Source organism: Anticarsia gemmatalis, chromosome 11 (genome assembly GCF_050436995.1).
Source record: "Anticarsia gemmatalis isolate Benzon Research Colony breed Stoneville strain chromosome 11, ilAntGemm2 primary, whole genome shotgun sequence".
In the NCBI taxonomy this organism is placed as follows: Eukaryota; Metazoa; Arthropoda; class Insecta; order Lepidoptera; family Erebidae; genus Anticarsia; species Anticarsia gemmatalis.
This window is the reverse complement of record NC_134755.1, coordinates 8,361,883-8,378,164: the sequence shown is the minus strand read 5'-3', so window position 1 is coordinate 8,378,164 and position 16,282 is coordinate 8,361,883.

The following is a 16,282-nucleotide window of genomic DNA, read 5'->3' as shown; positions in this document are numbered from 1 at the left end:
AAACTGCCATGTTTGTTGATCTTCTCTTAAGCCGACAACAAAAAATAACTAAAAAAATCTAAGCAGATAATCCCGCTTTCCAAAAAAGTTAAGTATCACCACAAAACAGTACTATTCTGAAATAGCAACGGAACCCTCACATCACAAATAAGTTCACACTTACTATCTAGAGTTTTCAAATATATTTATAGTAGAGTTTCGTGTTCGACGACGTTTGTGAATAGATAGCTATTAGTTTATATCTCTCTCAGCCTTAGAAAAATACGTATGTTTTGTCAATCCCCAAAAGTGACACATTAGACAAAAAATACATTTCGAGAACACACTGTAAGTATGAAGATGATTTTAAAACGTAGGTACACGTGTCAGTTGAAATTATTTTATCCCAAAGTTATGTTATTGGTTACCTAGTTTACCCTTTTAAAAGGGACGAGCTTCTGCGCAACGGAAAATTTGATTTGTTCCGCATTCGACCCGCGATGTTTTGCCCCACATGAAAAAATCCGTATTTGCCCTACATTTTATTCCTGTTTTGCCCCGAATGCCATATTTATTCTTAATTTAAGCTTTTATTCCTGTTTTGCCTCATTTTTCGTTCTTGATTCGCCTCGAATATTTATGAGTTCAGATTTATACTGTTTTAGTACAGACAGCCTAAAAAATCATAAATATTCATTGATATTTTATTACAGCTTTTTGCACACAAACTTATGAGCAGGTACAAAATAAGACAATAGATCGGATCGCAACCCTTTTTTTCAAGACCAGTCAAATGTGGTCAGCCAATCAGGGACATTATCAGTAAGGGTCGGGCGACACATAGCAAAATGTGGGTAATTAGAATTAGTACTCATTCGTTGTTTGTGTGTTTGAGTTAAAGTGCAAAGAGGTGTCTAATTCAAATTGAATTTAGTTAACGTTCATTATTTTATTTTAAGTATTAATTGAAAATGGAAGAACCTTTTCAATCTACATCCCTTACAAACCTATCGTTTATTAAATCAATACGGGGCGACCCTATGCTTCTGTTCGACGGATATGAACACGTAAAAAGGAGAAATAATAAAAATGGTACTATTTCGTCGAGATGTGTAAATAGAAAATGTAAAGGTGGAGTAGTTACCATTTACAATCATGTAAATAGAATATTGCAACACAATTTTTGCAAACCTAATGTGGCAAAAAATTTGATCAAAGAAGAATTGTTTCGTTATAAACAAGAAGCTGCATCTGCGGATGGTAAACCCATCACATCAATTTATAATGAATGCTTAATAAGGATGAAAAACAGAGGTACAGATTTAGTTGAAGTTTTACCAGAATTATCGAAAATTAAAATTGGTCTCTACAATGCGAGAAACAAATCTCAAAATTTTAAAAAGTCAACGTTTAACGCCTCTTAGGTTCAAATACCTAAAGCTTATGAAGACTTTTTACTTTTTGACTACGGGTATAATAAAACAAGAATATTGGCATTTGCTGATCAAGAAATCAGAAAATATATACAAAATATAGAACATTATCGGAGATGGCACTTTTAAATGTACTGTTAAACCATTCAAACAGTTATATATCATTTATGGAGACCTCGGCAGCACTCGGGAGAACATACATGTTGTACCATTAATTTACATCCTATTAATGGATAAAAAAGAAACAACATACCTACACAATTCCTTGATATTATTGATAAATTAAACCCAGACATAACAAACTGTCGCATTAGCCATAAGACAATTAGGTAGAATCAATTTGTGTGCCTACTCTTTTCAAGTGGGGCAAAACAAGAATCAAATTTAACATGGGGCGAAAAAGGATTTTTTTGGAATGTGAGGCGAACGAGTGAGGCGAATGCGGAACAAATCGAAAATTTAAATAATATAAGACGTTATGCAAAAAAAATGAGGTTAAAATAGAGACCTTTTCCCGACCTAGGAAAAAAATAAAAAAAAGTGATAAATTAATAGCAGGCCGTTACTGCTGTAGATTAAATAAGCTCGTAATGATGACCGGCTTATTGCCGGTAACTTAAAGAAAATAGATTTTATAAATCTCTACGCGTAAATTATATTCTAAACTACACGTGTATACACACACATAAATGCATAAAACAAATTTTATTTTGTCCATCTTTCTTTCCGTAGCCGCGTGCCCATGACACTCTGTGTAGGGTATCAACAAAGTGTGAAATGGCTTGGAAATATCGTAACCTCTCCCAGCCAGACATTACGTTCCTTCTCGGTAGCCACGCTCATTATCTGCCATTCCTAATGTTTCTTTGTTGGTTTAAGTTGCTTTATTTACTCACCGTAAGTGAACCTACGAACATTGACCAATATAGCTTGATAACTTAGTTTTTTAAATAAATGATTATTTAGTATAGATAGAGCCTTGTATGCGGTTACGGTTCGGTTTGACGTTGGTAGAAGGAATCACAATTCACAATTTAGAACATCAGTGACCAACAAGCCCATGCAGCTGAAGGTAGCCTGTCTTATACAGTTACTATATTTTTGAACTACATAAAATAATTGATTATAATCTTGATAAATCGTGCATGCCAAGGGTCTCTACTAACTTTTCGGGCCATAACAACTCAATGTTTTTTCCAAACCAACCTTTTTGCCCACTTTACATAATAGCCAATAAATAACCCAAAATATATTAGCTTACTACTATTTACATAAACGCGTTATTTACCTAATCCCATAAAAATCCTACTGTATATATAATAAATGATTATTATTGCGTCACCATGCGGGTAGGTGCGTAGATAAAATTATAACTAAAATACGACATTAAGATTGTTAATCGTAAATTCATTATATTTATTGTATATGAATATTTTTAAACGTGGGTGTTTTATACATTTACATGAATCAGATTTGCCAATAAGATATATTGTTTGGTACAATGTTTACTGTGATGTAAAGAACATTAGTATGTCATCGAAAGTTGGGAATAAAATAAATAATATATGACACGTTCATAAATAATTCCGTACGTTTCCGACGGAACGGCCGTATCCGGTGGGGAGACACCCCACTCGGCCGCCATTTTACATTTCAAATGTCATTATTGTTATAGAAATATGATAAACAATGATCTGTAATGTCTCTTTGAAGTATTGAAGCATTGATGTTTATCGTAACTATGAGTTACTTTATGTTATTGCTTAATAACTAGTTACTGTGTGAAACGAGTATTTGTTTGGATTCAAACTTGTTATACCGTAGAATTTCGACTTCTGTTTGTTAATTAATTGGATATGGTTATTGAATTACTTGTTGAAACTATATTTGATTATTTTTATGATCCATAATGATGGTTAAATATGAATAGATTAGCAGAAAATATAATATACATCCAAGTAGGTACATAGGTTGCGAAAAACAAACAAGTTTTGGAACCCAGTTTTATTTTCTACCGTAAATAGTTGTGAGATTCATGAAATACCAAGTCGGTTATCAATTCCTTTAGCTTTTAACTTAAATAGATAAAAGTAAATAATATTTAATTATTCGTAAACTAGAGTTAAATGAATAGTTCGGATCCTATAAATTGTTTTATAAAAAGCGCCTGCAACTTACATCCTTTTTTAAGCCCTTATCCTAATGTAATTTAACTTTGAACGACTTGAACAAACGCGTGGGTAAGCTCCCACATAATTGAAATGATGGACATCCCACTGACCAACACAGTTTGGACTACCGCACCCCTTATGCAGTACACTTTTTAAATATCAAAGGGGTAGAAGTACTGCAAGTCAGGGGTCTTGTTAAACTGGTTGTGTAATTCATAAATGAGTAACAGTGTTGATTGAATTAAACAGTAGGATTTATGTGGTGACCAATTTAGCAATGATATGAAACATGTATAGGGGCCCCTTAAGTGGATATGTAAGTGTTAATGGCGTGTTTCTATGTAATTATTTTCTAGGGGATGTGCTTTTTTAATTAGATTTGTTATAAATATTAATTTTGTTAAAATGTTCGTGGGACTAATGCTGATTAGTTAATAGTGCGACGCTCATATTTTTTAAAGCTGATTACTGAAAGTTATATGATATGTTTATGTAGAGTCAACACATAGTATATCTAGCTATATTGACAAAAATATACTTCAATACAAAAACCTACAACTACATTCCTAGATTGATTGTATTTTAATTCAGAATCAAGTACCAAAAACAAAAGCTCTACTTAAACAAACAACATTTTTCAACACATATTAAGCTGGATATTCCTCTAAAACGATGCAGTTCACTATCACACGTATTCACGCCCTAAAATCTACGCTAAAACATTTAAAACGACATAAAAGTGATTACATAACAATAAAGTTAATTTTACGATGCTCGTAGCGCATCACACTGGTGGTGCCATCTAGTTGCGTTTATACAAACTACGTGCGGACGAAGGCTTCTACGCTATCAAAGTGATTGGAAAAGAGAACCTTTGGGACAGTGGCGCTGAAAAAAATTAACATCGTATATTGCATTTTTCAATAGGTACAAAATTAAATTGATTTTGATATCTTGGGTTCATATTCTCTTATTTAATAGTATTTACTATTGATTCCTTCATTTGGTATTAGTATTAATTGTTTTCAGTGACATATTAGTCATAGTTGAAGGTAAATGAGGCCATAGGGAATAATTACTACTAAATAATGGTGAAATTTCGTCACGCTAGCGCTAAATTAAAGTTTTGACAGCTCTACCGTACTTTATTTTGAGAAACATAATATTGAGCCAGTTCTTTTGCTAGATATTAATTAAGTTAAAGAAAATATGTAATTTAGAGTTTTATATGCAATACTACATTGGTTCTTATTCAGAGAAGTTATAGGCTAGGTGAATGTGTTAAGGCAGGTGGCGATCAGTCATTAAAAGAACATGATATTTTCTATATTCAGTAAAAAAATCCTAAAATAGAAGCTAAGTGAAGAAAAGTAGCTACAAAAAGGCTTGTAACTTCAACAGTAACACACGATATCTACAATTGCGTAAAACTCAACCAGGTCGCATACAAGTCAATGTTTTATTAAAATCGTTTCTGAATCTAATACGTTTGCTTCTCGAAATACGGTCGGACGGTTCCCCATAACGAATGGGAATGACCCCATTAAGGGCACCTTTTAACGTATTAAATCGAAACTTATCGGGAGACCTGTCCTCGGACTAACCCAAGGGTGAGTCTTATCGAACATACCACTCACTTAGACCGAGGGATAGTGGATGCGCAATATATGATTCTCATTTGCGGTTTATTTCGGAGACATCTCTATAAGTTAAACCCGGCTTAGGTCTATGTTTATGCATCGCTGAAGTAATGAATACACATTGATATGTTAAGGCGTTCCCTTTCTGCTATAGATTTAATTTATTCATATTATGTGGGTTACGGAAGTTTGCAAGGTCGATTGTCGTCTAAATTATTATGCTATAAGCCCACGAATTGTAGTTTAAAATAGTTTCAATCATTGGGCAAGATTTGGAAACGGATAAATAAACTGTTGACGAAATATTTTTGTTTAGTTGCTTGTTTGAAGGTGGGATCACATTGTTACCTTATAATATATGTGATAAAGGACAGGTGACCTTCTAATGCGTATATCTAAGCAATATATTACAGATTTACATAATAAAACAGTCTGCCTACTAATACTAAATTCCTACCAATACACCGATATCGCTTTATTTAAAGGTTTTTGTGAATTCATTATAGATTAAACAAACACGGCCCAAGAGGTAGATAGAAAACGAATAAATTACTATAAATAAAACTTAAAGTGTTGCGTAAAAATATTATGGCCTCAAATATTTATACCTTTAGAGAGTTACTTCATCCAAACAACCGGCAATGCGAAGTAAAATTTACCATAATATTTGTATTTTTTTTTAAATCAGCAGTTAATAGCAGCATACAAAAGAAACAGTTCTGCGTCATACTGTGTAGGTATTTAGTAAATCCTTTAGTTATAAACATGAAAAAATAGCGATATTTCAAGTAATCAATTAGGTAATCAAACTCAGTTACCAAATAATATACGGTCTGGAACATGCAATCCATATCTAAAGCAATCGCAAACATGGTTTCGCTGACATTGCGCTACGGCAAAAAGTAAAAAATATACGTTCTACTCACTAAATTATAATACATTGTATTTACTTTGCAAACGCACTTTAAAGAATACATTAAAAACAATTATTTATTGTTTGAAATACACTATCTTGTTGTCATCACGAGACGAAGAACATAAATTTCTTTTCTATGCACATATTTTTTTTCCACAATCGACTTTTAATCGCACAGCATACAATGTTGGATATTTATAGTGTTTATAAGTTCAGATGCGTTTATAGGTTCATAGCTTAATAAAACAGTTATGACTAAAGATTACGCGTTTAATAAAAAATAAAATGTCATACTTAATAGTTTATTGGATGCTCTCCTCCCGTAATAAGGGAAGAGTTTGGCCAACTGCGGGTTGGGGACATTGCATACCTTCAAAAACTGTTCGCATGCGGCGCTGCATCACGATGATACGAATCCTCGTCCACTTAAATAAGAGGCACATGCTTGTACTTGGCTAACACTGCTCTTTTTATAATATAAATAAAAATAAGTAATAAATAAAATAGAAAAATAAGAGTAAATATAATAAACGAACAATTAAATCACACAAGATGTGACGTTAATGTGTGTTTGTATGAACTTAAAAGACCTTTAGAATTTATTGTGATCTTCGCTTATTCACCTACTTGTATTTTTAATAACTTTATTTTAGATGTTTATTAGGGAGCTAAAGCTGCAATTTTATTACGATTTTAATAGTAGGGTATTACGAATTAAGATTAAAATGAGTTACGGGTGGTTTTATAATCTGCATAAGTCAGTTTCACTGTACAATTTTGGTGAAAGCGATGACTGTGATACAGGTTCCAATTTAGGAACAGATGAAACTTACGTTTAAAACACTAATATTTCTTCACATAATAATATCTGATTGATTGTTCTGTACTTGTGAACCCAGATCCCCGTGACACGAAAATATTTTTTAGTGCGCGGGGATCTATAAATAAATGTTATTTTACATTTTCTTGCAGTTGTCAATTCAATAGCTTGATGAAATTCTACACCTGTATTCAGAATTCATACATTAACATTTTCTTTTAATCCAAAATTAAAATTTTTCATGCTCCGGGAAACTTGAAAGGTTGAAGAATATGTTATTCTTCGTTTTGAAATCTCATTTACAGTTAAACAAATACTAAAGTCTTCTTAGACAATTAACTCCACAAAATGTGTCTTTCAACTTTGCCGATTTTAACAAAAATATTTAAATAAATAAATGTTTTTTTTTTCAGTTTAATTATGTCGCTTCCGAAAAAAGGAACAATGTGTGTTTTTTGCTACCGTAGTCAACTAGGCATAAAAAATAAATAGGTTTTGTTAGAAATAAAATTATATAATTAACATATAATTGTACAAGTATTATGCGAATATAACGGGCTCGTTAAACTCATAATAACTTAATTATTTTTTAAGTATGCCGCTTGAGAATCTACATCTTAATTCAAATGGCGCTAATGTTATCACGTAGGCATATTTTTAATTAGGCACGTCATTGAATTTAGTCTAAAAATAGAAAAAAATATTTAAGTTTCTTTCTCATTATAATATTTATTCATTAGACAGGTATTCACATTTTTGTCTCCCAGTATAATTATAATTTACATTTTAACCTTGAAATACTATGCGTAAAACATACAATGCCTATTCAACATTCCTAATGCCATCTAGTTACAGCATTTGACAATATTTAATTAAATATGTATAGGAGTGCTAAATTTATTATATCGTGAGTGAATAGTCAGTTTTATATGCATTTATTCTTACCAGCATTAAAGTATTTGAACTCAAAATTATTTTAAAATATAAGGGGAAATGACCGTTTTACTATAACACAATTTACTACCTATAAACGTTATTACAAAGAGTGTTAAAACTAGAATCAAGGGAAATTTTTATGGTATTTTTGAGTGTTTATTTGCTTTCTCCCCTACGTAGAACTCCCTAATAAAAATCAGGCGAGATTATTTCAATGAGAAGAAGTATCATTTGGTACATCAAAATGATTAATTTGTAAAGAAGATTGATAATAAACAAATATTAGGTATTGTATAATAAACCGGTTTGTTTTATGTAGATAACTTCATATTTTTTTAATGATATTACGTATGTAATTAACGTTATCGTAAAACTTCAGGGGATTTTTGTAATCTGTCAAAACAATTGCTTAAAGAAGACGTATATGTACATGACTTTAAATCTTAAGATAATATGAATTGAACATTTCCTTAGAAAGAGAAGTATGGTGAACTTCTTAATATTAAATATCTTTTCAATAATAAAGATTATTTACTACATTCAAAGCTGAATCTATCCTTTATATACAAATAGACAAAAAAAAGAAAAATTAATCTTAAAATATTACTTCATTCATAACATTTTGCTTTAATTTATCAATAGAATGTCGGAAGTTGGAAACACACATCTAACTAAAGCAACGAAGAAAAATAAACTAACAAGTTTAGGCGTTTCTTTTATTTCGACTTCAACAGGATATTTTAAAAACAGTTAAATAAGTGATTCCCTGCAACGTTCTACTAATCTCTACGAGCTGTGTTGTCAACGTTACAGCCAAACGGTGGTTTAATGGCATATAAACCGACGGACAACGCCTCCTCTACCTGTTAACGTTTTTAAAATGGCCACTAAACGACTTGTGTGACTTTCATTGTTATTATGTTCCGTGTAGAAATATATACTAGAGAAGGTTGGCATGGTTTTTTCTAAATGTTACAGTACAGACCTAGTAGATAGTATTGGAATACACGATTTATCTAGATAAAAAAATAAGAATATTATGTATTACATAGCGGGTAGCCGTATGAGGCAGGCCGCCGTCAGTTGCATAGGCCTGCGGCTCACCGATGTTCTAAATTTTGAATATTGTAGGTATACCTATGAAAGCCACGAACGTGGAACACAAGGCTTTCTACTATTTTCATGGGCTATAAAAAGAATTATTTGAAAATTTTAAAAGCTTTCAAAATGCAATCAAAGTTTTGATCAAAGATTTGAATATATAAAAGAAATATGTTTCCAAATTACCGTTAGAAAGTTGAAGAAAAGTTATGATTTTTATTTGATGTCTTTTAAAGTGTTTATCAAAGTGAATTGATGAAAATAAGTTGGTTACTGCAGATAATTTATGGTGAAATGTACTTAAGATTGGAATTCGGTTCTTCATAAGTACATATTATTTTATATGATCAATTAAGAACGTGTGATCTGTTTTCCGAAAAGACATTTACGAAAAATATGACAGTTAAATGGAACTTAAATCAGATAAAAGTATTCTTATTTTCTGATATAGAATGCAATGTTGCCAATGTTTTTACGAATTAGACAGACCTTTATTATACTCACCCGTAGCCTAAGATATAAGTTGCATATTCCAGAATTTATTCAATTAGTTGAAAAATGAAATGAAAAAAAAAAAAACTGTAACAGTATGCACCAGTTACCCTACAACGCAAGTACATAAAAATAATTATAATAAAGCACAAAATAATTTGGATAGGTACGTGTAAAGCGACCGCCCTCACCGTTTACATTCGCGACAGCGTATTTTAATTAGCTATACATGAAAATGCTTTGAAACTGAGAAGCCCGTGTGCGGGCGCGCATTTACCAAAATTATAATAGCAATATCACACTCCTGCGTTCGCCGTGTTAGTTTACACACAATGTTTGCTTTGATAATAATGCCTCGCTCTAATTAGAAATTAAAAGTTAAAAAGCTTGTTCGTGTATTGTCTGAACTTTCTGCACGAAGTTCCCGCTTTATATTCTGGTTAAATTCCTACAAAATTGCTGCTACACTTTCAAATGTGCAAGTGCTTCTCAAAGAACCATTTTGGAGATTTGTGCCACAGAAAAAATGTTTCGCGACGGCTCAGTATAATAAGTGGTCATTAAAGATTTCATTCCAGAACACTTGACAACCCTAATTAGGAGAACTGAAATCTAATAAAAGATAACTCGAAAGTCATAGCGAAAGCCGCATTCATAAGGAAAACTTCGCCTATTAAAATTCCTCTAACGAGTGCGAACCATCCAGTTTAATAAATACAGGCCCCTTCTAATTTTCCTCGGAGAGATTTAAGCGGCATAAATTTTGCACACTGAAAAGAAACTCTGTAAAAGAAGAGCTTGTACATTTTTACGATGGCGAATCTCATTCGCCCCTCGAACGGCGAGTTGTCTCTCCTTTAAATTAAATTTTCACTCCTAATTTGAAAGTATAATGTCATTTCACTAGAATTCCGTTATTAAAACTTTTAAATCATTCGGAAGTTTCCTTTTGTGAGCGCCTGAGGGTGGGTACTCGTGATTTTTTAATCAAAATGGGATCATTTCTAGTGATTTTTTACGACTGCGCCATACCGTCGGCATCAAATTGTCATTAGCCACTTGCGTACCGATATTGCTTTTCTTTTAGAAGTGCTGAGATTTTATGGAATATTTAATTTTCGTCTCTTCGTCTTACTGCAACTTTTATTTTTCATACATGACTAAAATATGTTTCCCACCTGTGAAACATTAGGTAACTTCACAAAATTTTGTACACCCTCTTTTATAACGACTTTAGCATGCTCATGCTGTAGTACAAAAAATATTGTAAAAACTTCATTTTCTAAATACACTTTTTTAAAACCAGTCTTAGCAATATATCTGAGCTCACAATACCGCCTAGTAAAACATTTAAAAAACAATTTAATTGAAAAGTATGTCAGTGTTGTAAAATAGTTTTATCTCAACGGTCAGAAAAAAACACTAACCCAAACATCTGCAGATTTCTCTAAAAAAAAAACTGAAAATCGTCATTGGGATTGTCATCCTTATTCATTAGTGAATAGGCACTTCTAACCGGCAGTTTTAAAGAACATCTGTTTTTAAAAACAATAAAGGGTTGACGTTGACAGTAGGTTGTAAATTCTGTCTCGTCGAATCGTCAGAATGGTCAATAAAATTGTCTGGAGTCCTTGACATACAGACACAGTGCAGACGGAGGTTTTATAGTCCATAAACATTTTACTAGCACGACCTTGAGTAGGGTCTGCAATGAGGTCGTTGCACTCAGTTTTACCGCTATTTCGGAGTTCCCGGTTATGATTAGACGGGGACGGATTGTTTGCATTCGTCGCTACGTTCCCGTATCTATTAGTGTCGTGTGTGTATGGCGAACATGCTGTTACAGCACTCGAATAAATGTATTTTACGATAATGGTGTTTATGCAACTGTGTAAAGGAAGTTTGATGTAGAATATCATTATACTTTGGGTATAGAAATGCATACGTAGATACACAGTTGCACTTGAGCAGTGCGCAGAAAATACTTTGATCACGTAGCTCTAAGCAGGTGCAAAAAATAGAATCAATATGAAACCAATGTTGCGTTGCATGAGTAAATTCCTGATTTATCACATCGTTTGAGGCCCGCTATTTAAAACACTTATTTTTCAATGTAAGAAAGTAACAATTTTTTACCTTCTTTAATGGCAATCCGTTAACTTTTTTATATGAAAGAAACAATATTTTACCTGACCAATGTTTACAAAAAAACAGTAGATGCTTTGTTTACATTCTTAAACGAGTACTTTCCTAGAAATGTTAAAAGGTTTTGCGTCAATATAACGGGAGAACCGAAACAAAAGTCCTTTGTGATTTCAAAGGAAGGGTTGTTTTTCTTTCCAAAGCAATAAAAGGGTTTGAGGAGTGACTTTGTTACCCTTTCTTTGTTTATTGTTCTTTTATTGCGGAGTATTGCACAAAGTGCCGTTTTGTGCAATATTCTTTGAATTTCCTGGCTTACATTGTCCGGCGCTGACCACGACCTCGGCGACGTTTAAAAAAGTAGCTTTTAAAAACATACTTTTGTTGTTCAAAGAGAACCCCTTTCAGCGAGTTTGGAGACAGTTAATAGTGTAATATTGAACGCTATTTAAGTCTGACGTGTCTGTGTATTTTTAAAATATATTTTAATTTTTCTCGGTTTCTCGTAACGGTGGCAAAGTAAACCGTTACTCCAAGAAGACTAATCGATATTGTCAGTTGAGGCAAGTACTCGTTTATAATTGATTACTTTTTCGTTCTTGTGTACACATATTAATAAGTCCGCGAACGTATGTAATACAGCCAAACGTCTAGGCAACATTTTCCTCCTTAACGTTTTCAAACAAAAACACACATAAACATAAAGCAAATGGAACAATATCATCACATCTAAATTTAAAAATCCAATCTCCGCGTGGAATCAGAGCCGAGTCCCGACATTCCTCCTTTTTATCCTCCGGAGTTTCTTATCCTACACGACATAAATCGCATCGACCCGTATAACTTCTCCGCGACCATTAAAAAGATAAACAACTTAATATAGGTATAATAATAAACAAGACGGAGCCACGGAGCCGCTCAGCCGACTTAGTTAGATCCCCGTACACACCGTTCATAATTTTATTTATTCACGAAACCGTAAATATCTGTAGGAATAATTCCGAAGGCTCTTTGCGGGGATTAAGGGGGCGATGCGGCCCTGAGAAAATTATATTCGGCTATAACAGTTATCATGCATCACCTGAAGGAAGCTTAATGTGCCTTTTCGCAATCTCGAGGGCGGCGCGAGCGACGCCGCGCGCAAATTACTTTTTCAAAGTATTTACATGTAAATAGAGTTGGCGTGTTTCGAACTTTGCGGTGGTGTATGCTTCCGGATATCTGCGTGTTGTATGCGCGCTTAAGTATTAAGTATCTCCAGTGCCTATTATCAACACGGGGGGTACGCGTTCATTTGTTTTTACACACATTTATTACTTTTCGTGGATGTACAGCAATGTTGACCTACTTTACTATTAAATAAGTAAGTTGCTTTCTTGTGTGATTGAGTATATTTATATACCCATTATATTCTGCACGAGCAAGGTATTAATAAGCGTAGCTCCTGAGCACGTATTCCATTAAAGTCATAGTGACAATGTAGAGCAAGTTCCACATCCTGTCGTCGGCGCTCATTCCGCTGAAATCACAAATTTATTCATACATTCATAGTGGAATAAATCAGACCGTTCCTCTCCTCCATACAGGATAATCCAAATTTGCAATTCACCGAAAACTCTTTGAGGTGATATCGTTTAAAAAGCACGCCCTATACATAAAGCCTGTATAATTATCATCCATTCTACTTATAAACTTTCATAACGGCCTATACGTCGACTTAACCTCTACTTTCGGGGTTCGCCGGGTGCCGTATACCCCACCCCGGGGTAAAACCCACCCCTCGCCTTATAATGGGCGTCTAAGAAAAACGGGTGCACGGTTCAGAATAGAAAATGCTCGTTTGGAAATAGCTTCGGTGGAAAGCTAGCGATTTATTCGTGCTACGGGATACGCTCAGAAAATATCCAAGAGCGGATTTTTAATGGCCCCATTGTTTCTATTTTAAACGCGGCGTGCGAATGGAATACTTAAGTTTGAGTTCTGTTACGTTTTGTGTACCTAAAACCTGCAGCTTTTTGAATTATTCAGAAATGTGTACCGAGTTTGGGTTAGTTTGAATAATTTTATTTAACGACTTATTCTTATTCTCGGAGTAATATAAACATAATGAAAATTACAAGATCAGTCTATCTTCTAAAACTAATTTAGCAAAATCCAATTTACAAACTGCTTGAAAGTAAATATTTGCGCAAAAATTCACACAATACAGAACGTAAAACTGGGTCCTAACGCTCATAAAAGTTGTCATTAATATGAAAGCTAAGCTCGGGACGCAATGGCTGCCTATCTCGCGACTCCACGCGCGCTGCCTTTTTACACCACATTATAAGCTCCGATATTAGCTCCGTATTTCACTTATAATTCGCTTTGTGACGAAGAGGGCGCGCGTGTTTGACGCAGGTGTGCTACAAATGTGACTGTGTGCACTAAGCTTTACTTTCGCTGATTCACATGTCGTTGTGTACAAAGAAATATTCATCCAATTAAGCGAATGAACGTGTCCGTCCATACCTAATCAAACTATTGTTACCGGCGGCCATTACTCACTGTTATATCTATATAAATTGAGCCATTAATAATTTTTAATTATCTACTTTAAATACAACACGCCGCCGACTTAAAATTATTGTTTTGAAAACAACAAAAAATAATCTATTTTGGAAAGATATGTAATCAGTGAGACGTCATTTTTTATCTCCGGAAGAGATAAAAATGCCTAAAAATAATGAACTAATAGGGTAAGTTCGCCCTATCGCGTCCATCACCCAAATCGCGTCCATTTTTCGAACCTGCCTATAAAAATACTTGCAAATAAATGTAATATCACACTGAAGAACGTGAATGTTATAACTGTCAATAGCTCAATTTGTACGAAGCACGCACATATAGACAAAAGCTCCGAGTGCCTAATTAATCTCTGTAAAAAAAAAAGTTAATTTTGGTTGTTCAACAACGGAGTGCGGACGTGTGGGATTTTAGTAAAAAAAATAGTGTGCAACGGTGCGTTTGGCGGTAAGTCTCTTTATGTTTTATGTGAACTTGAGGACACATAGATGTTTCGAGACATAAATCATAACATAAACTAATTATATTAATTACTAATTTGCTTTTTTTTATCTATTAAATAGTTAAAACAGGGTGGACGCGAAGTGCTACACTGAATTTATTAAACTACCACTTTGCGTCCACGATGGACGCGAACTCATCCATTTACGTTTTAGTTAGTTGTTTATTTTTAAGTGATTAAAATATTAAAACAAATTGGGTTTTCGTTCATTTTGTCATTAAAGTTACACAATTGTAATACCCAATTTGCGTCCACATTATTACGATTGTAGAAAAAGTAACAATAGATCGAAACGTGGACGCACACTATTCCTATAGGCTATAATCTTGTAACAAATCGCGTCCGTCTTTATTAAATAATCGCTTTATTTTTTGTAAAATACTGATAATAGGATGAATATTAATATTTTATTTTATTCAGTATTTTAAATCTAGTAGGTCCATTAAATGTTTTCTATAATTCTTTTTTCTGTTTAAGATGAGTTCTTTAGAGTCAAACAAGAAGAAGGAAAAGGAAACTTATACAGAAGAAGATTTGAAGAAAGCTCTAAGCGACATTCGAGAGAAAAGGAAATCTGTAAGTCAAGTATGTAAAGATTATGGAATTCCCAAGACCACAATATTGGATAAAATCAGTGTGCGCTGACCAGATGGAGTAAAGAAACCGGGACCAGAACCAACGCTAAGTGTAGATGGTGAAAAAAAGGTAGTTGAATGGCTTCTCAACACATCCAAATGTGGATTCCCAGTGAAAAAACAGGAATTATTGGATACTGTTCAGAAAATCATTCGAGACGGGGAGATTAAAAATAAATTCAAAGATGACCGTCCAGGTCAAAGTGGATTGAATTTTTTTTGGCCAGAAATAAAGAATAATCGCTTAAGAATGCGGAGGGCATTAATAAAGCTAGAGCCCTAGTAACAGAAGAATCAATCAGATTGTGGTTTAGAGAACTTGAATAATATTTGGAAAGTATGAATCAGAAAGATATTTTAAGTGATCCAAAATGAATTTTCAATGGAGACGAAAGCGGTTTTGCTTTCTGTCCAAAAACAGGAAAAGTTTTAGGTCCAAGAGATTTTTTTAATAATTAGGTATATTCTTAAATAAATAAATTAATAAGATCTAGTGTTTCTTTACATTTCTTTAATAATATCACCCCCTCATACCTTTTCTAAGCTGGTGGACGCGAAATAGTCCCAGGGTGGACGCAATTTGGATTTTGTGGACGCAAAGTAGGTGAAAAGCCTAATTCTGTGGTTTGCCTTTTCTTAAAAAAAACTCATGATGTTACAAACGAAATTGAAAGTTAATATTAAACTAGACTATATAGTCACCACATTACATAATTTTTTTAATTGAAACTAGTGCTGCAACATTTTTGTTTTCTCCCTCAAACTTGCTAACTGCACTAAATGGACGCGAACAGGCGAAATGACCCTAACATACCCAAAGCTTTCGGGCTAAAGCAAAATATATTAGTAGGCAAGTAACACATCGTTCCGGCGGTATAATGAACATGGCTCCCTCTAGCGCGGCCATTAATCAAGCCCCTTGCACCCGCACACCCCAAGCTCCTCCGAAC